Source organism: Heterocephalus glaber, unplaced genomic scaffold, assembly GCF_053883595.1.
Source record: "Heterocephalus glaber isolate CG9 unplaced genomic scaffold, H.glaber_assembly_v1.0 deba00001472, whole genome shotgun sequence".
Classification (NCBI taxonomy): Eukaryota; Metazoa; Chordata; class Mammalia; order Rodentia; family Bathyergidae; genus Heterocephalus; species Heterocephalus glaber.
In genome coordinates, this window is record NW_028258315.1 from 81914351 (window position 1) to 81935885 (window position 21535).

The following is a 21535-nucleotide window of genomic DNA, read 5'->3' on the forward strand; positions in this document are numbered from 1 at the left end:
TCATATCCTGTCTTTACTAAATTTATAACATTTGAAAAAAATTAATTTCCACAGTTCTTTAAGTTTTCTTATTTCATGTAACTAAAATCGTATTTGTTTTTAGAATTTGGAATATTATAGGATGAAAGAAAATTAGAATATTAGAATTTTTGTCTACTATTTTAAAAGATTGTCATCATTTAATACTATTTTCTCTTAGAATCTGACATTTAAGAGTTGATTTACTTTAAAAATTATTTAGGGCCGGGGATTTAGCTCAGTGGTTTTGCCACCTGCTGTGCAAGCATAAGTACCCGAGTTCGATCCCTGGAACCAAAAAAATAAAAAATGAATAAATAAATAATTTACAATGCTTTGTAATTATCTTCCTTATCCAGTGCCTTTGATATGGTATATTTACAGCTTCAATTACCCTTTCTTTTTGTTTCAATAATGTATGAGGGCCAGGGATTTAGCTCAGTGGTTCCAGCACTTGCCTTGCAAGCACAAGGTCCCAGGTTCGATCTCCAGTACCAAAAAAATAAAAATAAAATAATAATAATAACAATAATAATAATAATAATAATAATAATAATAATGTGTGACTAGCCCAGGAAACATCATTCTCTTTTTTGAAATTGTCACTTTGGTTAACTGAAGAGGCAGCAATTACCTAATGCTTTGGGAAACAAGTAGGTCTGCCTTTGGAGGTCATGCTTCTTAGTTCATTCAAAACATTTATTGGACATAGACCATGTGCCAACCATCTTTAGCCCAATCCCACCCCCCAGAAGTATTGAGTTAAGATAAGGCAACTAATATCAATATAGCAGAGAGGTGAGAAGTAATGTTTTGCAGCATCATAACCTCCATTTGATTTTTGAGCTTGGGTAGTATAGACAATGTGAAAAAGCCTTAATTTTTCACTTTTCTTACTGGTCAAGGTACATTTACGTATCTGCCCATTTTGAGTGGTGTCTAATATCACATTATTGTGAAAAACATTGTGTTACATAGTCACAAGCAAGTATTTTAGGTCTAAGTCTCACTTTCAAATAACTGATATTCTAAGTATGGCAATGTGAAATTACTTTTTGATTCACAGAACTGAAAATCCTTGTTAATATTTTAGGGGAGTTTAAGCCACCATCTTTTGTTAATTTTAAATTTTTATGGTTTTCTGGACAGCCTCTAGTAAAGAGAAATAGTGTTCCAACTATGACCCTCTTCAGCTGGAAGTAGTCAGAAATGTCTTTGCCATTTGCCCTCTCAGCAGTTAGGGGTACTTCTTCAGAGTGGGGAATATTGCAGATGGGTAAGTTAATTAGATATCTTGTAGGCAATTAGACAGGGCCAACCCATGAGGAGCCAACCTGGAGGACAATCAAGACACATTCACTGAAGGCCAGCACTGTAAAAGGAGAGAAACTACCACACCCATGTAGGATGAATAGTAGTGACTGATATTCTAAATAGGAATCAATCACCTGGGTGGGGGGCACCCCAGGGTCTTAACCCAGCCTTTCTGGGAAATATCCCTGACCCACCCTTACTGAAAATCCTTGTACACTTGCTGCGTGACTTGCTCCCCCATTTGATCCCCATTTAATCAATATTACCTAGGTGACTATACTTGTAATCTTATTGATTGGTCATGGTTTTGTCTCACCTCATGCCCACCTTGTAAATTTCCATTGGGTCTTATAGTTTTGCCCCACTTTGTACCCGCCTCACCACATGGCATGGCTGTATAAAACATCTTTGAAAAGTGGGATGGGCAGGCAAGCCACTTTCCGGTCTCCCTTCTGTTTCTCTTAGACAGCTTTCTTTCTCTCAATAAATTTTTCCTACTCCCCCCCCCCAAAAAGACAGAGAAATAGCGTTCATTCAATTAAACAAAACATATTTTCAATAATTTTAATTTTTAAATTTTGTCATTGAGATTAATTTTTGGCCTGGTGTTCACACACAATATAAGCAATTTCATTATAAAGTTAAATAGCCTTTTAAGTATGATGTATGATGCACCTGCATATAAATAAAGATGGGGTGCACAAAGACATTTAGGAATTGTACTGGAAGATTTATGAAGCATGTAAAATTGCACCGAAAATTATGTTATTAGTGACTATATGCAGCAATGCTAATTGTTTTGTACTTGATGAATGAATGGACTTAATCTAGTCACATATACTTTGGTTTAAATGTCTAAGTAGTGTCTTTAGTTTTCTTTTTCTTTTTAGTGTGTTTTCAATTTGTACTGTTAGCTGTTCTTGGACTGCAGGGGTTATTATTAATGTGTGATTTGTGTTGTTATTTTATAGAATCATTTAATGTGATATACCAATTGTTAAGTAGTATTTACATAATTCTAATAACATATGTGACAACCCATTAAAATGTTTTACATTGGCAAAAAAAAGGTGATTCTGATATGAAGAAAAGTTGGGGAACCACTGCACCTAACCTAACTCAGATTTTCACATTATCTTAAAAAAGCACTAGACTTTAAGTCATAAAGTCATAAAAGTTAATTAAAGTCATTAAAGTTCTTGGTTTATTTTCCCCTAAATTCAAGTGTTTAAGGGCTGGGGATTTAGCTCAATGGTTCTGCCACCTGCCTCGCAAGCAGAAGGACCCGAGTTCGATCCCCGGTACCAAAAATAAATAAATATAGGCCTCCAACCCAGGCTCCTAGGGCAATGAAGCTCAGCCAGTCCGAGCACTGGGAAGGAAGCTCCCCTGCTACCATCCCAAGCTCCTAGGGCATAGAAGTTGAGCCGCGTGGGCATCAGAAGCACCCTCCCGCCCCCCAACATGGAAATGAGAAGACACATAGACAAACCTCAAAAACAGACTTCCAGATCACCTACAGCAACCCCAAAGGGAAACGAGATGGAACATTCTGATACTCAACCACCTGGACTCTCTGAACTGGCAACAAAAGAGGATCTGGGAAAAATGAAATCACAAATAATTACTCAGATAACAGCAAAGATTGTGCTCATGGTGCAAGACATGATTAATAAATCTAGAGAGAACACAGATAAAAAAATAGAGGATCTCAGGAATATGATGGAATCCCAACATAGGAAACAAATGTAATCCATAAAACAGATACAAACAGATTTCCAAGACAATAAAAACTCCATCGAAAGTCTGCATAGCAGAATGAACCAATGTGAGGATAGAATTTCACATATAGAAGATAAGATTGCAATTAGTGAGGAGGAAAAGAAAAATTGCTTTAAAATTATAAGGGAACACGAGAAATCAATCCAGTGGCTGCTAGACGATGCAAAGAAGAATAACATAAAGACTGATTGGAGTCAATGAAGAAACAGGAGTGCAGATGACATAAAAAAACTCTTCACAGAAGTGATGGCAGAAAACTTCCCAAGCAGGGGAAAAGAACTTGACATACAGATAAGTGAGGCATATAGGACTCCAGCTAACCTTAATCAAAACAAATCTACACATAGGCATATAATAGTTAGGATTCCAGAAATCCAACAGAAGAATAAAATTCTACAAGCAGTGAGAGAAAAGAAACAAATCACATACAAAGGAAAGCCCATCAGAATCACAGCAAACTTCTCAGTGCAAACCCTCAAGGCAAGAAGAGCTTGGAGTGATACATTTCAAGCCCTAAAGGAAAACATCCTCCAACCCAGATTGATGTACCCTGCAAAACTATCTTTCAAACTTGATGGAGAAATAAGATGCTTTCATGATAAAGAGCACCTCAGGAACTTCATGAATACCAAACCAGCACTCCAAAAAATTTTAGACAATACCCTAGGAAAAGACAATGAGGATCACAACCCCAGGAAACCCAGCAGAATGAATCCATTGGGCGTAACAAATTAAACACAAAGGGGGGGAATCCAACAAAAAGAAAAAGTCATGACAAGGCTTTTAAAACTTTTGACTTCATCTCCCTAATGAGTGTATAATTCAATCTTGTTATTGTACTGATTAGTATTTTTCTGATTCTAGAGTTGCACACCATTCCTTGTGCTATATTGGCTATTTATCATCTTCTTATGTCTACATTTTTATTGGGTTGTCTATTAATGGTCTCTAAGAATTCCTTATATATTCTGCTCATACATTATATGCAGTGTAAATATGGTCTGTTTAAGGACTACTTTTCATTTTAATGGTGTCATTTAAAGTTCTAAATTTTGATGGAATCTCATAAATTTTTTCTTTTATACATCATGGTTTTTGTACCCTAGGTAGTTCTTGCCTACCTTAAATTCATAAATATTTTCCCTTATAATTTCTTCTTAAAGTTTTATACTTTTAGGCTTTCTTATTTAGGTTCATAGATCCCTTCAAGTTATGTTCATGTATAGGAAAAAAGGACTGAGGTTAATTTTTTGTATGTGGATACCAGGTGTTCTAGCGCCATTTGCTGAAGACACTATCTCTTCCTGGGCTCTTGAGTCGAGTTTATATTCTATAAAATGCTAATGTTAAATAATCTTGCAAAACTCAATGGGCCATATATGTGTGTTTCTATTTCTAGATTCTCTGTTTTATTCCAATGATCTATATGTCTTTCCTTACACCAACACTGCCTTGATTACTGTAGCTTTAGAAGAAGTCTTAAAATTGGGTGCTAAACATCTTCCAACACTGTTTTTGTTTTTGTTTTTGGCTTTTCTGGGTCCTTTGTACTCCTACATAACTTTAAAATTTCAATATCTAGTTCTTCATTTATACCAAGTATACACAGACCTTAATTTTTAAATATTCTTTGTGTTTTCTAATCCTGCTAAATTCAAGTACAAGTTCTAGGGGCTCCTAGAGATTTCTTAGTATTTTCTCTGTAGATGATCATTTCATTTACATATAAAGATTTTGCTTCTGCCGTGCCAATCCTATCCTAGTTGTGTCATTTTATTGCCAGACTATTTTGGTTTAGACCTATGTTTCAAAGTCTAATGGATAGATGAAGAGTAGGCATATATGCCCTTGTTCCCCACTTTAGGGAGAAAGCATTGTATTGTCTCCATTCATAGAAGGAGTTTTTGTTGGAAGTATGGAGTACATGTCTTTGATCTGTTGAGAAGGTTCTGTTCTACTTCTAGTCTCCTGATAGCTTTTACCATGAACAGCTGTACAATTTACTCCAATACTCTTTCTCCAACTAGTGACAGGATCATATGGCTTTCTCCTTTCCTCTGCTAAAATGATGACTTTTGGGGGTGGATCTTCCAATGCTGAACCAACACTGCCATCCCTATAACAAAACCACTTTCTACATCCTGCCAGATCTGACTTCTATGAGTTTGTTTTGTTAAACAAATTTCTATGTTCATACTTTTTTCTTCTATTATCTTTATCCAGTTTTAGGATTAGCACAATGTTGAGTTCCTAAAATGAGGGGAGAAGTGTTCCTTCTTTTTTTCTGCTTTAACTGTTTGATATAATTTATCAGTTAAAATGTTTATGAGCCTGCTGTTGTCATATAGGTAGGTTTTCAAGCTAGGAATATACTTTCTTTAATAGGTGCTATTCAAATTTTATATTTCCTCCAGAGTTAGTTTCATTAATTTGTCTTCTAAGTTACTTCTTAGAAGTTGTCAAATTTATTTCAAAATTTATTTCAAAAAAGATTTTTGTAATATGCTTTCTATATCCTTTTAAATTCTGTAAAATCTGTGGTAATGTCTCCTAGATCTTAATATTGTAATTTAAAAAAATGTATAACTGATATTGTGTAACAGGAAGAAAAGGTCTAAAAGAGCAGGGGAATTGGGAGGGGTAGGGGAAGGGAAAAAAGGGAAAGGAAAAAATATGAGAAGAGGAAGAAAATAGATACAAGGTCTTTGCAAATAGGGAAGGGTGGAAGGGGTGAAGGGAGGGCAAGGGAAGGGGAAAAAAAATAAGAACCAAGAGACTCATGTAATGGTACAAGATCCCAATGATGAATGTAACTGTATTGTATACCTGAAATGTACCAATAAAGTTAATGAGGAAAAAATAAATAAATAAATAAATAAAAATAAATAAATAAATAAATTCAAGTGTTTAAAAATTTTTATTAACTTCTTACAAGTAATTGGGAAATAAAATATACAGTCTGCCAAAAACAATGTATACACTTTTCAAAGAAGGAAAAATTGGAATAAATATTTTAATACTAAGTTTATTGATTATCATAAGATTAATACAAGTTACCTTTGGCTTCTACAATTGCAAGAGGTGCTCAAAGTGGTGGCCATAACTTCCAGACATTTTTTAGTACAGCTAACTTTTGCTTGGGTAACCTTGGACACTGACACTGCTACATATGCATTTTCAGTTTCTTCTCTAAGAGCTAGCAATATAGTAGGTTTTCTGTGATATAACGTATAACATCTTCTAGGGTTTCCCACATGAGGGTAACAACATATATTTTAAAAAATCATACTATCTTTCTTTTCCTGAGGTGTGTATGCATTTTTTGTATATATACATTTTCTGCATATATATATATATATATATATGGCCACACAAAATCAAGTTAGAATTACAATTTTAAGTATAATTTATATACAAAAAAGTCAGTATTCAAATGTATAATTATAGATGTTTTGACAAATACAGTCATCTCCATGATGAAGGTATAAAAAGTTTCATCACCCTTAAAAGTTTTCTCATGCTCTTTTGAAAACCGTTTTTGAATTGTCAATAGAGCAAAACGTGCTGCCTAACTGCCTCTTCTACTCCACGCTCAGTTGCACAACTATTTCTTTTTCCTAGCAAAAACAGACTGATGGTAGGTATGGTGCCTAGAGTTTGGTACCTATCTGAGTTGTGTCAGACAAGCTGTTCCACTCTGAGGACAGAGAAGTATATTTGAGTTATATTATAAATTATTATATATTTTCTTATGTTAAAATGGAATTGTAGGGGCCGGGGATTTAGCTCAGTGGTTCTGCTGCCTGCCTCACAAGTACAAGGTACAGAATTCGATCCCCGGTACCAAAAAAAAAAAGGAATTGTATTGAATGTGATTAAATTGAATGTGTATTATTATGTTTAATATGTGACTTGGTTGCCTTTGGGGGATAATAAACAATTACTATTTTATAAATTGATAAAATGGAAAGAAGAATAGAATATTTATCTTCCCTTTCTTTTATTAACTGGATAGCCAAATAGTAAATGAGAGGATTTTCTCTTTGTAGAAGTAGGCCCTATGGAGTCTTGCAGTATACCATGTTGCAACCCCTAATGAATTGAGAATGAATTAAAGTGGTTCAAAGGAAGAAATATAAGACAAAGAAGAGAAAAACCATGCATATGTTCCTCCAGATGGAAGAACAAAATATTTTCGGAAAAAAATAAAATGAAACCTGAATCTGATCAAACTTCTAGCTCCAACTACCAATTTATAGGGAATACAAGAGACAGAAACATAAACTGCACCACGGGAATGCAATCAGCAAAAGTCAGACTGGAAGAAACTCTACAGGAAAAATGATACAGTTTATTCAACAAACAAATTCTCTGAGAGACAAAAAAGACAGAAATGGATTGGGACCTAACATTTTTTAAAAAACAATGTACAATATTTACCCTAATCAGTTACAGTATGTGGATCTTATTTGGGTACTAATTTTAAAACTTTCTAAAATTTATAGTATTTCTGAGAAAATTGAAAATGTGGACATAGTAGGTATCTGATTTAGATTTAGATAAAAGAATATAAGTAATCAATGCTATTTTTCAGTATGTTGATAGTATGGTAATTATGCTTTAAAAGTGGGGGTTATCATATATGTTGAAATACTATACACACACACACACAAGCAATTTATGATAGAATGGTAGATGTATTAGTCAGCTCTCTCATTCTAAGACACAATACCCAACACCCTCAACTTATAGGAGGAGAAGTTTAATTTGCTCACACTTTCAGTCCATGATCTCTGGCTCCAAAGCAGAAACATCATGGCAGAAGGGCGCGGTGGAGTAAGCTGCTTAGTCCAAGGCGGCCAGGAAGCACAGCAGAAGGGTGGCACAGCAGAAGGGGTAAGGGACCAGATATTACCCTAAGGCCATGCCTGTGTGACCCACTCAGACACATCCAGAAGTGTACTCCACCAATCTCCTGGGTGGAACTCAAGGAGAATCACATTGAAACTCTATTTTAATCACCGCAATAGGACATTAAAGATTTACCTCAAAATAATACACGGGAAATGTCAAGGGGTTAGAAAAGGAACAAGATTGTTCATAAATTCCTAATTGCTGAACCTGGATGATGGGCACATAGGAATTTACTAGGCTGTTTTGCTTACTTTTGTGTACGTTTGAAATTTGCTATGATAAAATTTTTATGCAAATTTTTTTTTTGGTACCCAGGATTTTGGTAACCTGGGACCTTGTGCTTGCGAGGCAGGTGGTGGAACCACTGAGCTAAATCCCCAGCCCTATGCAAATATTCTTGATAGCATTATTAATAAGATTTATTAATATAATCTATCAGTTGGTGATGAGTAAATAAAATGCAGTATATCCTTTCTCTGTGCCTACTGTGACTTAATCTATAAAGTTTGGCCACCTGGAATAATACCATCCATGAGCTTTCATCCAAAGACTAAAAGGTGAAGATTCTAGGCAGGGCTGACTGCCTGCTGAAAAGCTGACTCTATTCAATGCAGTATTCAACAAACATTGCATTTAGTGAATGGAAAAGTAGTGGTAAAAAGTATGATGTTGATTTGTCATCTTTTTCTTACACTGAAAATTGATCTGTTTGAAATCCTCTTCCTTAAATCCCTGGGAAATCTTGGATTAATAAAATAAATGGAAAAACTCGAGTGCATTGTGAGACTAAATGCTTTAAACAGTTAACAAAATATATGATTCTTAGCAGTTATTCTGGGGGGATTTCAGAGAGCACTAGGGAGACATGTTTTATTATGAAAGAACAGGCTCTCAGGACCTCTCAAGAAACAGAGGGTAGCAACATACACATTAATACACAAGAGTTCTAGAAACCAATATAGTTAGTAAGTACATGTTTCCATTCAGCATATTGTCAGGTATTGTCTTCTCTCTAAATACCGTCAACAGTGAACACAAAGATACAAAGTTAATTGTCAGGGCCATATCTGCTTAGATTCATACCTCAATGAGGTCACAAATAAAAGTGGCAGGTAAGGTTTTGAAATAATGATACATTTATTACATCAAAATTTGATTTTTAAATCAAGTTCCTACATGACTTTATAAAACAGTCTGTAAGGCACATTTAATTACATTTCAACAACCATGTTTGCTTATGAGTACAAAGGCAAGAAGTCCAACTTGATTTTTATCACGCAAATACCATTTTTTTCAGACATGGGAACTAAAGACATTTTGGGGTTATTTCCACTGTGTTGCAGAATTTAATCAGCATTACACCTGACCAATATACCAACATTAAGCAAAAGTATTAAACAAACCTCTTATTCAAATTGTAACAATGGCCAGATAAAACTATTTCTGACTTCCATGTCAGATTAAAGAAGTCAGCATCTTTAGGAAAATGCCACAAAAGGCCAATCAGGAAACAAGACAACCATTTTCAACAAAACTAACTGTCCTTCCTCTCAGGCTGATTGATAAGTTTAGGAGTTGATCAAACTACTCTTCCTCCAGTTTCTGAACAAGTCCCATTCTCTTCCTCCTTCCCTGAAATAAACTACTGAGTACCACATACCATGAATTAAGATAAATTTTTGTTTTAGAGGCCAGACTGAGAATTTTGCCATATCTCTTCAGATAACTGAAGCACCTGGGAGTATTACAATTCATCTTGGGGAATGTTCTCAGCCAACAATAAACATGGTGCTGGAGGCTATTTCTTACAGGAAATTGCTGTCAACAACCTCGTAGGGACCTGTCATGAGGCCCCTGCACAGGAGGTGAGACGATGGCATACTAGCTGGCTAAAACCTCCCAAGAGCAAGTAGAGGGTTACTCCTCTGCCCTTGTGCAACAACCCTGCATATTAAACACATGCAACTTATTTCAAATAGGTGCTTTGCTTTGGGAAAGTTAACATGAAGGCTTCAAAAGTGAAACTGCACAAGGTCTCTACACAAGGGTAGCAGGTACCTGGTTAACATCCAAACATCACCATTTAGGCAAAATAGAGGCCACTTATGCAAAATCCAGAATTGAATATCTATATCCAAGCATGTTCATTTTAAGAACTTATGAGAACATATACTACAAGTTGTATGGTAGCAATAGTTTTAGTATGAAATAAAAAAGACAAATCGATGACTTTAATGGATTCTCTGGGACTTGGTGTGCAAAGCTGAGTGATTGCAATTGAAAACCTCCAGTGCACTCTAAGTTAAAGCTTGATGTAAATAAACCTGTCACTTCTGTAAGTTAAAAGAGGGTGGCCTCTTCCTGTGCACTGATGTATATAAACACAATATGGATATTATTTTATATGGGTATGTAATAAAAGTGAATCTGTAACTGGGTCAGCCCATGATGATCATGCAGTAGGAAACCATTTTAAAATACCTACTTGTATTTTTTTCTAAAATAGGAATTAATGAAGATTTATAGATAAGCACAGTTTTGATATATTATCACTACAATGGCAATATAAATAACTGGTGAGAATGAGTTAAAATTAATCACACACATGGTAGATTTAAGATGTTAGTAATTTCAGTGAAAATTCTCCCTTCAAAAGTCAGAGTGGAATTAATCTAATCTAACCCAAAACAGAAACAATGCCCAGGGATGGAAGAAGCCAAGTTCACAGAACTTCCAAGGAGGTCAAGGAGGCTCTTTGTGGAAAAAACTTACTGTGCAAATAAACTACAGGAGTTGGGGAGAGGAAAAGTCCAGGTTTCATAAAACACCACCTGTATCTCCAGGACTGGCAAAGTGTTGGCAGGAAGCCTCATCATGCTGCACCTGCTCTGATAAAGACGGGTGGGCAGGAAGACCTGGTGGAAGAAAAGGCAAGAAAGCATTTGTATGTAATATGGTACAGCTGCTGTAGAAAACGACTGCTACAAACTAGATGTTTATGGTTTTTAAAATCAGCAACTGCTTAAACATTGGGTACTGATACATTTTCAACACAGCCTCCTTACAGATGACCATCTTAATCTCCATATCACCCTGTGAAAGTATTAAATCCAGGAGAACTTCACAATTGACCTAAAATACTCTCAAAAAATGTGTCTTTTGGGCTGGGGATTTAGCTCAGTGGTTCCACCACCTGCCTCGCAAACAGAAGGACCCGAGTTCGATCCCTGGTACCAAAAAAAAAAAATGTGTCTTTTAAGGAATGAATTTTTAAATTAGTAATAACATGAAGGAAAGCATAAGGAAGCCCTCTAGTTAGGTCCTTCACTGGCTCCTTCATCACCTTCAACATAAAATCCAAAATAGAGTAACATTAAGGCCCTTCAAAAATCTCCCCAACACCCCTCCCTTCATACATTCTACTTCACAAAAAGAAATTATTTATACTTCTTTGCACATAAAATGAGTCCACAACAATTGTGAAAGATTTTAAAATGAGGGGGAAAGATTACTAGGTATCCTAACATGCTCTTGCAGATTACCTTCACTTTTCACTCTGCTTATTTTTCAACTCTGTAAGTTATGGAAAACTGATTGTAATGCAAATGTCTCTTGCTTGTATTAATGCAAATGAGTTATATCCTGGGGATATGCAGTTAATTTTTGTCCCTGGGATATTGACTATTTTGCATCTATTCATCAATGTATAGCACTGCTCCTGATAGCTTATATTTACATGTGGAGCTTTTTTTCAAATTTCCTTTTAAAAATCAGTTGTGATATCTTCATGGTTTCTCAATTCATGACTTAATAAAACCTTTGACATACTCATTTTATATTTGTATGAGGCATGAATTTACCTTTTAAAAAATGTATTTCGAGATTATGGGTTTACTTCAATGGTTGAACACTTGCCAAGCATGTGCAAGGTCCTAGGTTCAATTACTGGCACCATACATACATGAATTATAGATGTGTACACACAAATAATGATTCACTCCTCCAAACATTTGTACATAATATAACCTATGGCTTTAACAGTCCTCCATCATCTTTAGGATAAAGAACAGGGGATAACAGAGGCCAGCAGGGGTAAGAGAATGGGGAGAATGGGGAGAGATTGGTTAAAGAATACAGTCCCACCCAAATAAGAATAAGTTCTGGTATTCTACACAGAAGGATAATTATAGTTAACAATAACATATCATATATTTCAGAATAACTAGCAAAGAAGATTTGAATATTTTCATCACAAGAAATAATAAATGTCTGAGAATGTAGATAAATATCCCAAGTTAATATACAATGTACAGATGCACAAAATGTCACACTGTACCTCATAAATATTATAATTATTATCTGGCAATTAAAAAAGCAAGGTCCTCATGACTTAAATTTGCTTAGTTATGTTATATTTCCAATACCCTCACATGCTATTGATCTTCCATGCTTAATCTACTTGGTCAGACATCATCTTCCCAACGACCTCTGTAATCACCTAGATATTTGTCAACAAAGAGATGTGAGTCTCCAGATAAATGGCATTTAGGAAGCCCCTGTTTTGAAGCCAGATCAGTTTACATTACACAAGAAGCTTCATGTGGGTGAAGGTACCAAGCGAAAGAATGATGAGAAATGATCGTGTCAGTTGGTGCCTGGCCTAAAATCAAGGGGAAACCTTAACATGATGTAAGCATGAGACTAATTTTTTTTTTTACATTTTGAAAAGATCACCATAGTTATTCAGTGAGAAACAGAAGAAATAGATGGAAAACAGATTATAGGAGACAGAGGAAGAGCGTGCAAGGAGGCTACAGCAACTGTTCAGATGATAGAAACAGTGCAGGATATTATTGGCAGTAAAGATAAAAATAATAAGGTGGATGTATTTAAAAGACATTTGGGAAGGAAAACAAACAAGATTGGATGATGAATTTTTTTAAATGAAGAGTAGAGGTGGCAGTTGTTTAGGAAGATTCTGTGTTTCTCATCTAGATAATTGGACAGCATAGGTGCCATCCCTTGAAAAGAGAGAATGCAAAGAGAAACTGGACTCATGGACCCAAGTATCACACCCTTTGAAAATATAATCTTCAAAGGATAGAAGGGAATGGGATTAATATGAGAAAATGGAAAAATAGGAACAAAATCTTTGTAAATAGGAATGGAGGGGTTGAAGGGAGGGCTGGGCAAGGGTGAAAAATAAGAACCAAGAGAGACTATGTAAAGGTGCAAATTTCCAATGATGAATGTCATTCTATTGTATACCTAAAATGTACCAATGATTAGAATGAATAATCGATAATGCAAAATAGGAAGAAAAGGTCCAAAGGGGTAGGGGTAGTGGGAGGGGCAGGGGAAAGGAAAGAAGGGAAAGGAAAAATGCTGAGAAATGGAAAAAATGGAAATAAAGTCTTTGCAAATAGGGAAGGGTGGAGGGGGTGAAGGGAGGGCTAGGAATGGGGAAAAAATAAGAACCAAGATGCATTATGTAAAAGTACAATTCCCCATGAGAAATGTAATTGTGCTGTATACCTAAAATGTACCAATAAAAGAATTTAATAAAAAAAAGAAAATATAATCTTCAAAACAAAAGAAAAGATGATTCATTCTCTAAAGCAAGGACAGTTCTGAAACACAGATGATTACACACACAAAAGATACATTTTCTGGGTGGAATATTTTAGTTCATTGTTGGATGATCCATTAAAATCAAACTACTACCTCAGGAAATATCTAGCCTGTGAACTTTAGAAAATGGAGAGTAGCTAAGTAGCCTAAACAATACAAAATGATGAGGGCTTATCTCAGCTCCCGTGATAGCACCATGTGGCCTTTTTCAAATGATTTAATCCTTGTCCCTTCATCTGAAAAGAATATATGAAAAAGGAGTACATGAATAGCAGTTTTACCCAAATAAAAGATTAATTCAGTCCTCCTGAACTGATATTTCATCTGTGATGCGATTTATCCCCATGTGGACCTTTTTACTTGAACTATCCAATTTGGTTCTCTACCTTAATTAAATTGCTCAAATAATTACAAAGTGTCTGTATCAGTTTATAATGTTGTACAGATTAAAAGTTCATTTTACATCAGACCTTCTCTCATTTTTAACTAATTTCTATAGATTTATATTTCATATAGAAATATATTTATATCTCTATAGATTTATATTTTCATTTATATTTATATAGATTTATATTTAAACTTTTTATAGGTCTTGAAAATATCAATTTAAGTTGATATTTATGAGTACTATTTGAGAATTTTGCATCATCATTAGGTCTGTAATAAATTAAACTTAATTACAAAAATAATATTTAAAAAATCAGAATAGAATCAATATATGAAATTAATGGGTATAAAATAATAGAAAAATTAAAATAGTTGAGAATGGGTTATTATGAACTCAGTAATTCCCATAATTCATATCTAGTTAAATATAATTGGGGGCAAATGTAATTTCACTTAAATATACGAGAAATAAGGGCAAATGTTTACCTGATTTAAATTCATCATTTGGTTTATAACAGCAGAAAATTAATAATGGTAGTTTTAAGAATTTGTGAAACCTTTGAGTTGATAGGGATTATAAATGATATTTATAAGAATAAAACGAATTTATTTAGAGATGAGACTGAAAAACAGCAATGCTTCAGTTAATGAGGGAATTATGGTGTGAGCAAGGTGTACTAAAAAGAATCATTTTTTCCCTGATAATGAAAGCTTAATTTAACCTTTTTTATTTTAGCAAGTCTTAATTGCAATCCTTTTAAATGTATCATAGATGCTTTACAAAAAGAATATGGGAGCAAACACATCTATTTAAAACACTCCCTAATGCCCAATGAAAGATCTAAAGTAATAAAAAAGGTCAAACAAAATAATCTGTATTAATACCAGAAAGGACTCAACCTTACACAAAAATATAAGCAGTGTTTATCAGTTCTATATGAGTTACAATTTAGACTAAGTTGAGCACAGACACTAGCAGCAGTCCCATTTCCAGTTTAAGAGCATCATGAAGCAGTGCAGGAAGAGAGGAGAACTCTCAAGGCTCCCACCGACACCAACCAAAGCACAGAATCTAGGAACTGAGGAAGCCTCATCTTTGGTGAGTTTTCCCTCCACAGATCAGCGGACAAGGGACAGTTAAAGGAGATGCCTATATAACTGATGCTTCCTAAATGGAGAGATGAGGCCTTGATGATAGCCCAACTGTGCACTGAGAACCAGACTGTCTATGCCAAGAAGAAAACATTCCCACCAAAAAAAGGAAAAGGTAATTCTTTACCAGGCATCACTTTAATCCAACTTTTGACCAAAGAGCATGGTATACCAAGAAAACAAAGATCATCCGTACTTAAAACAATCCTCCTAGACATCATCACAACAGCTCACATCAAAATTATCTGGCCCAATGGGCAAGTTACGTACTAATCCTTTTGAACAGCTAAAACAAAAATCCCAGTTCTGAAGGCTGGGACCTTCAAGATCAGGGCACTGGCGTGTTCCATATCTCGCAAAGGCCCTCTTCCTCACAGATGGTCCCTTATTGCTGCATCATTCCATGGCAGAAAGAGGAAATATCTCTCGGGTCTCCTTTACAAAGCTACTGATCATCACCCAAAGCCCCCACCTCCTATACCATCACCTTGAGATTTAGGCTTTCAGTATGGGAGCATAAACATTTAATTCATGGCAAGCTACAGAAAGATACAGTATGAGGAAGCAAAATTCTCGACCTGTGGCTTTGCATACCAACCATCACTAACAAGTTGTGAAAAGATAAGCAGAAAACATATGTTGCCATCTTCGAGGAACTCAGCTCAATTTATGAATGGAAGATTCAAAAGCCAGGATAAATGAGCGCTACATTCAATGCTGAAGTAAGAAGAAAAGCTTTGGATTTGCACAAAATTTTCTGGGGGAAAAAAGTAAGGAAAGGAATACAGAATGCAAAAAATAGGTGAAGACACCACCTGGGAAGATTCATTACAAGACACAAAAAGAATTTTTAGAGTAAAATTATTTCATACGCTCAAATAAATTAAAGAAAACATGGACTTTATAGTGTAGGAAAATGTTTAAAGCACAACAGGATTTGATAAAATGTCTGGCAATGATAAGGAAAGAGTTAAGGAGAAAATAAAATAATGCTATTACCAAATTTTAAGAAAAGTAAGTAGCAAAGAAACAAGATTTTAAGATAAATTATAAATTTATAGCAAAGAATGGACTTAGTACTTCAGAAACTTAATCAATGACATGGAGGACAGATTTTAGACAAACACAAAGAAAAGAACAACATCAACTTGACCCAAAATGATAAACACAGAGTAGAGCCATCAGAGATCCAATATATCAATCAGTGTTATGCTTAAAGAACAGGGGGAAAATGAAGATATATCATAAGAAAACTTTTCTAAAATGCAGGACACATCTATATTTCTTGAAGAGGTTGCAAGTATTTCAGAAAAAAGTTATCAGGCTGAAAAATTTCAAGATATATAGTGAAGTTTTTACATTTCAAAAATTTTAAAGAATTCTACAAATTTCTTTGTAGTTGGAACTTTTCTATAAAGAGAAACCAGCTGAATGTAGACTTGTATTCACAATTTAAACACTAAACAACAATGAAACCATATTACAAGATGAATGTGTGCATCTGCACAAGCAAGAATGCACACATTTATGTTTCTGAAAGGTGTAATTAAGGGATAGTTAAGTTAGTGTAACTTACAATGCACTGAATGTCTGAATGTTTATACACGCACATACACACCCACACAAATTCAAATGCACACACTTGTGTTTTTAGAAAGTGTAGTTAGGGAAAATTAAGATCCTGAAGTGAATTTTTAATAATGGAAAAGGCTGTTCTGGGCAGCCTTCTGCCAAAAACTTAATTTGTTGTGTTTTTCAGGTACGGTTTCTGAGATTTGTTTCTCATAGCTAAAGAGGCTCAAGAGAGCAGCTTTTCTTTTTGGACATTTGCACAGAGAATTCATAAGGAAAAGAGTAACACCTCCCCAAATTCTCATTTCATTATTTTGTGAAACAGTAAGGGGCTCAAGATTAATTCTGTTCACAGAGCACAGGAGAATAGAGTAGTTATGATCAGAGATTACAGCCAGACTGCTTTGTCATTACAGGATATGACTTTAATCAAGTCACCAAACTCTTTTGCGCACAGTTTATTTTTCTGTAGAATGGAGATAATAACAGTATCTGGTTAATAAGCTTAACATGAAAATTAAATTAGTTAATATATGTAAAAACATATATACAGCATGGCACATAGTAATTTTAAATAAGCATCCGTTGTTATTTCACTGATTCTGAATGTCCTTTAATGACTGAACCTGGACAAACAGCAGAGCAAGTAATAGTCCTATCACCTCTGACAACCCAACCTGGACGTGTAAACCACCAATGAGACATTGACTACTGCAAAAAAAGAAAATAACTTAGAAATGTGGAAAAGGGTAGGACTCTGAACCATACATGTAAAGATACTCCAGACTTAGTGTTTCACCAATTCCTACTGAAATACATTTGCTGATTAACTCTGGAGGCATGAATAGTAGTTCAAAATGTCAACCATATTTTGCTTCAGAAACATTTTAGTCAAATGGTTTCTGCCAGCATCCTTATAAAGTACCCCACCAAAGTGGATCCACTAAGCACATACAGTCAAAATCCTTGGGCACTAAATAGTAGAACAATATCAACAACGATGAGTAACATTTACTAAGTGCTTCCACTGCACTATTAATTTATAAGTGTTTCACATGTATTAATTTATTCAACCCTCACAAAATCCTACATAATAGATTCTAATACACATAAGTGCACCCCAGAAAGAAATGTTTCATCCCTTATAAAATAAATCCCAAATATAAGTGTTGGTGGTTTTCTCAGACTGTGTTCCCTAAAGACAGAATATAAGGGCTGGGGATTTAGCTCAGTGGTTCTGCCGCCTGCTTCACAAACGCAAGTTCAATCCCTGGTACCAAAAAAAAAAAAGCAATATGAGATGAAAATTTGGGTGAAGTGATTGCATGAATCAAGAATGAGAATCTAGAGGAGTGGAAAACAGGTGGAAAGGCCAACACAGAAATGCATAACTGAGTTGGCACCTTTATAAAATGTGTTTCAGAACTGTCCGCCTGGGAACAATTCAACACTCCTCCCCCACTCATCAAGAATGGACCCATGGATGTTAACTCAGCCCCACTACCATAGAGGGTGCTAAGATGATTCCCACAGTGTCCTATGCCATCTTGTGACACAGAGAAGAATGAATGCTTTGTCTTGGCATAAGACACGCCTGTTTGAATCCACCTGAAGCCTAGCAAAACCTCTAGGAACTGATCATTACAGCAAAACCAAAATGTGGGGCTAAGAGGATCTGCATTTAATAGAGTATCCCATAGCTTATCTTTGCAACCACCTTGGAATTGCACTGTTTTCAAATGGGAGGATGTGTCAATATGTCAAGAAATTTGACTTGAAGAAAATGATAGCATCTTACTTTAAAGCTGAAAAAAATTGTAAAAGTTGCCATTGGAAATATAACGTTGAGTCACAATTGTCAATGAGCCTTTGGTGGGGCGGGGTACTGGGGATTGAACTCCAGACCTTGCATTTGCAAGGAGGCAAGCGGAACCACTGAGCTAAATCCCCGGCCCCTATAAGCCCTTTATTTTTAAGAGAATTTAGGCAGGCAACATTTAAATTTCCCTGTGTGTTGTTATGGGAAGTAGAAAGATCTATCTACTTTCTAGATAAGTGATAAAATTTCTCATGGTTATATTTTTTAGTTACATGTCACCCTGAAAAAAACAGGATCATCCAATAGACTAAAACAATAAAGTACAATGAGGACAACATTCAAATATCCCCAATCTCTTTAGGTGACTCCACAAGTTAAATCTTACAATGTCTAGCAATAAAAATGACACCCTTCTACCAATGGTAGAAACAGTAAGATCTTTTTTTAAAAAATACATTACCTCCTCCAGGCATTAACTTCTGAATGATAAACAATTAAATGTATACTAACCACAAATGCTCCAGGTGAAATAAATTTTCCAGTCTCCAAAAGGGTTTATGGTTCAGAAAGAGGCAAGGCCATGTAAAAACAGTCAATACTGTGTGGCACCACATGCCCTAATAAACATAGAAGTCCTAGTTAATCGAGCCACCATTTATTTATTCTGGATCAACATCAAATATTCAGGAGTTCTTAGGAGTAGGAACAAAGACAAAGCCATAGAACTGTTTCATAGTTTCCTCTTTGACAACAGGTGGTGTAGGCTTCTCGAGTGATATCTGATTTTGGAACCCAAAGCTAGTCTTTTGAAAAAAATCACAGCAAACTGATACTATTTCTTTAAAATCTTTTATCATTTTAATTTACAATAAGTCAAATGCAGGTGTCTTTTCACTTTGTTCTTTTTCCTAAGAATGAGAAATACACATTTTTAAACCTAAATGTCTTGTTTTAGCTGGATACTTGATAATAGTTATAACAGCTAACATTTGTTGAGATTTTATGCTATAATCACTAAGTTACATGCTTTGAATCCATACTCAATTGAATATTTTCACAAGACTATGAAGTATGTCTTGGTCCCTTTTCTGTTGTTATTACTGAATACTACAGACTAGGTAACTTTTTTTTTTTTTTTTGGTACCGGGTATCGAACTCAGGGCCTTGCGCTTGCAAGGCAGGTGGTGGAACTACTGTGCTAAATCGCTGGCCCCAGACTAGGTAATTTTTGAAGAAATGATTTTCTTACAATTCTGGAGGCTAAAAGAAAAAATCCAAGATTGAAGGGCTATATCTGGTGAACACCTTCTTATAGGTAGAAACTCTGCAGTCCCAAGTTAGGGCAAGGCTTCACATGGTCTCCCTTCCTCTTTATACAAAGCCACTAATGTAATCATGGGGCTGGTGGCCTCATAACTTCGTCTAATCCTTGTTATCCCCCAAAGGCCCTACCTCCAAATATGTTTCCAACACATGAATTCTGGGGACACCCAAGACATAGCAAATAGATATTATAATCCTTGGGCGGGGCATTTAGCTCATTGGTGCTGCTGCCTGCCTTGCAACTGCAAGGTCCTGAGTTCAATCCCCAGTATCAAAAAAAAGAAAAAAGATATTGTTATCCTAATATAAGAGGTGAAGAAACTGAGATGAAGTGTTTGAATGAATGGCCAAGTATCACTCATTATAAATAAAAAAATACTAGACCTACTTGAGTTTAAAGTCCATGCTCTTGCTAACCACCATACTTTGTTACTTTAATGTCCTTGAATTTCTCAAAGAATCTTTAAGCTACTCCTTCAGGGGTTTTTTAATTATATAATTTATGCCAGTCAGTATTTTACAGATCTGCCAATTTTTTTTATAGATCTCCCTTTTTTTATATAGAACTCCCTTTATTTTTACTTTTCAAGTCATGTTCATATCTGTATTTTCTGTGAAAATTAGCACAATATTTTTCACTTGTCTTTTCTGGGAAAAAGATGACATCCTATGTCACAAACTGAAATAATACAGTCACTCTGTTCCTTGTATATACATATTCAACTTTACACTGTTATATAACCTACATTCTTCTATTTTGTTGTAACCTATTGGCCACTTCTTTTCAGACAAAAAGCCTCCTCACAGTTCAACTATATAAACCTATGTGTCAATGGCATCCAGTGACATTTAGCTTACCTTTCCATAAATATCCTCTGTTCTACTCTGCAAATCTTCCCCATAGCTGAAATGTTTTTATAATGACACAATGCTGCCAAAATACAAAAATCTAAATTACTTTTGGTTTTTCCACCTTCTGAATTTGTAACAGGAACTCCTTCTCTGCCATCAGAAAACTTCAGCACATAATCCCCTAACTTTTTAATTCTCATTACTCCTTTGACATTTGTTCTGTGTTTGCCAAGCTCTGTTCCCAACTTGTCTTGCATCCTCTACTACCTTTCACTATTTTCACGCATTTCCTTGTTCACTTCTTGTTATGGTTTGTGTCTAAATGTCCGCCCAAATACTCAGGTGGTCATAGGTAGGTCTTTTTCAGAGGTGGCTGTATCTAGAGTGTGTGATGCTGGGATTAAGGGTATGTGATTACTAAGTGAGTCCACTGATTGGTTTGGCACCACCCTAACCCTGGTATCCTAAATAGAATAGGTTAATAGGGGCAGAAAAAAGCTGCTAAAGTCTCTTACTTGTTTTGCTACCTTCTGCCCACCATGAACTGTTTCTCATCTGTAATGCTTGTCTGCCTTGCACCCTGCCTTGGAGCCAGCAGACTGTGGAGAAACCTCTACAAACTATGAGCCAAATAAACCTTTCCTCTCTTAACTTTGAGCATCAGGTATTTTGTCTCAGCAATGAGAAAAGTAACTAAGACACTTCTCATTAACACTTCCTTTGATATTACATAAAGCAAATAGATTCATCTCTTTTTTTTTTAACTTTCAA

At 35.3% G+C, this 21535-nt stretch overlaps 1 long non-coding RNA gene across 3 annotated transcripts in view; it reads right to left on the minus strand.

Annotated features, from left to right (window-relative positions):
* Positions 1–6485: 6485 nt before the first annotated feature.
* The window catches only part of LOC147826441 (uncharacterized), a 118244-nt gene continuing 103194 nt past the window's right edge, over positions 6486–21535 (minus strand). For all 3 annotated transcript variants that reach the window (XR_015439549.1, XR_015439548.1, XR_015439550.1), the window contains one exon: positions 6486–10943. This is a non-coding gene — a long non-coding RNA (uncharacterized LOC147826441). The remainder of the gene's footprint in view (positions 10944–21535) is intronic.